Source organism: Echinops telfairi, unplaced genomic scaffold, assembly GCF_000313985.2.
Source record: "Echinops telfairi isolate 266 unplaced genomic scaffold, ASM31398v2 ScPeMD7_30;HRSCAF=105, whole genome shotgun sequence".
NCBI lineage: Eukaryota > Metazoa > Chordata > Mammalia > Afrosoricida > Tenrecidae > Echinops > Echinops telfairi.
Window position 1 is genome coordinate 1,047,985 of NW_022103927.1, and position 4,661 is coordinate 1,052,645.

Here is a 4,661-nt window from a genome sequence, read left to right on the forward strand (position 1 = left end):
GGGAAAAAGGAGTGGTGAGCAACTACACCATAGATGGGAACAACTAGGGAATTAAAATCAACAACAAAAATTATGTGGGCAATGAATGTACAAATGCGCTTTACACAGTTGATGTGTGTATGGATTGTGATAAGAGTTGTATGAGCCCCTAGTAAAATGATTTAAAAAATAAAAAATAAAATCAACAACAAGGAGGACATAGAGACCTCAGTGTGGGGGATACCAGTCCCCACAATTAAATGGTCCCAAGGGGTGATTGTGTAATTGAGGGGTAAAATTAAAGAGACGTCAGACAAGATAAAGCATGCGATTGCTCACCTCCAAAACCATCATGACTTCAGCAGACAGATCCATGTAGAGAGAGTGAATATATTTCCCGCCAAGGCTTATATACACTCAGGGGGCATTCAAACCCCCCTAATTTCAGGTGACCACATGCATAACAAAGTGGGCTGTACCCCAACACTAAAGGTCCCTGAATATATTGGAGGAGCAACCTAACACCAGGGCCCAGGGTAGGTAAAGGGGGAGGGGCTGTCCTCAGAGCCTAGAGAGCAGTTGCACGTGTCTGCTCCTATAGATAAAGCTGCCGGCTACACAGCAAATCAGCCGTGTGCTTGTAAGAGGTAACTTTAAGGTAGCATTATAAAGGGAGGATATAGTGGGGAATGTGGTAGTTATATAATTGTTTGTCAATTTGAGGATTAAGATTAAGAGTGTATAGGGTGGAATCTAGCCTGTCAATCAGATCATAGCCAATGAGGCCTCTGTGTGGGCATGGCCTTCTCCTGAGGATTCTAGGAAATCCTGTATTTCTTCCTTGGAGGCAGGAGACATTTCTCTCTCTCTCTCTACTCACTTCCTTGGAGACTCTACTGACAAGGCTGACTCTCTGTGAGACATCCCTGAGGAGAAGCTACATGGGCCCACCCTGATGCAACCAGAACCCCTGGACCTGGAGAAGCCACGTGGAGACCCCTGCCAGCTCTGAGATGCTTTCACTGCCACTGAATCAACAAGACTTCCCACCCACTGGCCTGTGTTCTTCCTGCATTCAGCATCATTGCATGTGTTTCATGAGTCTGAAGAGGATGTTATAGATTGGTACCGGACATATGGGCTAATATCAGACTCATGGACTTGATCTGGACTGGGCTAGGATGTTTTCTCAATATTCAACTGCTCTTGTATATAACCCTCTTTTATGCACATATGAGTTTCTACGGATTTGTTTCTCTACCCAGACCAACACAGAGAACAATATTAATTCTGAGAATGTGATTAGGACTCATCTCCAACTCACAAGGATGGCGGTGTCCCTCCTCCCCAGAAACCCAGCCTTCCAGGCTCCTTAATATATGAGACTAAACGATTCATCCATGTACACTCTCTTCCAGTTCTCTGCTCCCCACAAGTCCCCCTTTTGTTTTATGTATAAAATTCAAGAGAGCCATTGAGGCTACATGATTCTCTTTCATATGCCTTAGCTTTCTATAGAAGCAGCATGTGATAGCCAGGACAAAAATTATGATTATGAGCAGCACAGTCAGGCTGGAACCCAGGCTATGTGAAATGCTCTGAATCCAGGCCTGAGGGTCAAGTCCCTCCAAATTATCTACCAATTGTTTAATTACATCGGAGCTAGGGGATTACATTAACCCGTCTTTAAATATGTCAAAGATTTCCCTTTTAAGCTGAATTACATCTAGAGAAACGTTTCCCTTAAACCCCTGCAAATGATTTCTAATCAAGCCCAATTAAGTAAGATTGCATTGTACAAATAAAGGGTTACAAAAAATATTAATGTTCCAGGCCATATTAACCATTAATTAATGTTAAAAGTCCATAAATCTTGATCTCTTAGCAAATGAACAGTCTATTGTAATAGTCCAGTCACTTTTGCATAAAATGTTCCCTTATGATAGAGTCCCAGAGGGTCCCTCAGACAGCATCATCAATGGTAGAAATGTCTCAGCAGGCAGCAATTGCCATGCTCATGAATCTGCGAGGTCTTCTTGACGTTTTGGATAACTTTAGCAATGGGACAGAGGTCTCTGGGCTGTTCTCTCAACTCTCAGATCACAGCATCATCTGCCTTTTCCCTACTGGGTCTTGCTGGCTGGAGAAATCCACTTATTTCCTTTGCCTATGAAAACATAAACAAATGGTCCCACCTTTGGGGCTGTTAGCAACCTGGAAGCAGAATAAGACTGGGTGGCTTCTTCATCTTTTCCTTGTCCTTTGTCTTTCTCCACATGTGGCTGCACCCTTCTAAGGGGAATCCATCTGCTTTTTCGTCCATCTGAAAGAATATAAGCACAACCTAGATCCCTAGAGATTAGTGACCCTGGCTCCCATATTCCATCGTCATTTTTCCACCAGATCTTCTCTGGATCGGTTTTCTCTGTGAGGGTGGAAAAATGTTTCTCTGCCCTGGTTATTTTAGAGCTTTTTGGAAGGGACAGAAAATTAAAGTTAATAGAGCGAAATGAAGTTTATCATGTACATGTTGGGTCAGGTACCCGTCGTCAGAGGACATTAGAAAAAGCCTGCCTGCCCCTATCAGACCAAGACGGATAATTCCAAAGGGCAGCAGATCAAGGTCAAGCAGACAATCAAAGCACCACCCAACCTTGGAATTTTTATGGATGGGGGGCAGCTTACAGCCCTGCACCCCCACACCCACACCCATCCCCACAGCTGTAAATCCTTCCCTCTCCTCCTTGTTTGCCCACCTGCGGTTTCCACCCACTCCCTTTATTGTTTTGCCCTCCCTTCCTGACCACCTTAAAACTGGCTCTCCACCACAGATAAGAGGCCAGTGGAATTCGGGAGTTCAGGGCTCTCCTATCTCTCCCTTCTCTCCTCTCCCTCCCCAGCAGCACGACTTTGCTGGCTTCTTGCTGGCGTCTGTGAATCTCGCTTGGAAAGCGCAGAATAAACTTCCCCTTGTCTTCCTCTCTGGCCTGGCCTCGGTTTATCTTTGCGGCAAACTTAATGGTACAAAATCACCTTTTGTCTCGCCCTTCTGTTTTAATCATTGAGATTTTGGGGTGCTGTGTGCCCATTTGACAAGGGCCTGGCCTTGAGGATTGTAAGGGATGCCTGTTCCATGGTGAATGTTCCAATCCTGACAAAGGTCTTCCGGAGTAAGCCATTGTCCATTTTCAAATGTGTCAGAGTGCCCATTACCTCGAAGCAGGACAATAAATAGGTGGCTTATGACATGTTTTGTGGATTCACGGGTCCTGGCCCACACCCATGTAAGTCCTGAGAAGGTGTCTATAATAATATGTACAGCTCCTAGGCGCCCAAATAAGGGTATGTGAGTGGCATCCATCTGCCAGAGTACATTTGACCCATGTCCACGAGGACTAACTCCCTCAGGTCCCTCCCTGAGCGAGGTTTGCTGACAGGGAGGGCATTCTCTAGCAATTTGTCTGGCTTGGGTCCATGTCAAATGATACCTCTGTCTTGGGCCAGCAGCGATACTGCGCAGCACATGGTGTTCAGCCTTTAGGAGTGTGAAAGTGTAGCTACTGCTTTCTGAGTTAACGTGTCTGCATTACATCCCCCATCGCAATCGGTCCTGAGAACTGCGTGTGGGCCCCTGAGTGATCTATGACGAATGGGGGTGGACGGGGCCTTATTTGCGTCTGTAAGGGGCTGGACAACTTACCGATGTCCATGTGGGTCTGGCTTCAGGTTTGCCATTTCGCTGAAAGAGCACACTTGGCCTGTGTCCGCTGAATCACTGATCATACTGATGGGTTGTTTGACATCTTTGAATAGTGGGATGAGAGCGAACACCTTTCTGAGCAGAGGTGTAACAAGTTTCAAAGGGTGGAGAAGAAGGACTCCAACAGGCCGCTGTGCCCTCACTGGAGCCGTCTACCAAGTCAGTGGGGGCTCCCTCAAGAGCAGTTTATGGAATGAGACTAAGATACCCGGAGTTCGTTTTAAACTCCCAGAGCTTTCCTGGAGGGGAACGACGATCTAATTTTCCACAAAATTTAGCTAACCCTATCTCAAAACCTTCAGGGGTGAGCTATCTAGGACTCTTTAGCTGTGGGTCCCCTTTTTATGTGTCAAACCATTGTCTGAGCCCTTCTGCAGCCAACATCGCATCAAATCGATATCTCCTAGTAACTTTTGAAAAGTCATTTATTGTTTTTAGATGAGCTTTCCTAATGTCACATTTCTGTGGTCGGTCTAAGAGTCTTCTGATCCACTATTGTCCCTAGGTATGTATGACTTTTATCCGGAGCAATTACTAATGCTGTCTGAAAGATGGCTTCTCCGGGGTGAAGATAAGCTTGTTGTAACATTTCGTTATTAGAGCTGCTATTAAGATATCATCCATGTAGCATGCAATGTAAGCCTCAAAAAATGCTCCTTGATTGGCTCTAGAACTTCACTTATGAAAAACCGACACATTGTGGCGGTATTCACCCTGCCCTGGGTTAAGATTTTGATTTGAAAATCCTTTAGTGAGGGCCCTATTGTTAAATTGGGGCCTTGGAGGCAAATCTATCACTGAGAGCAAGATCTAAGTGGATAGTGTAAATATGACCTTTCAAATCTATGGCTATTAAAGACCACCCTTTGAGGATTATACTAAGTGAAGGGGGCCTGGTTAAAGGGCCTCCATAGGCTTTGTA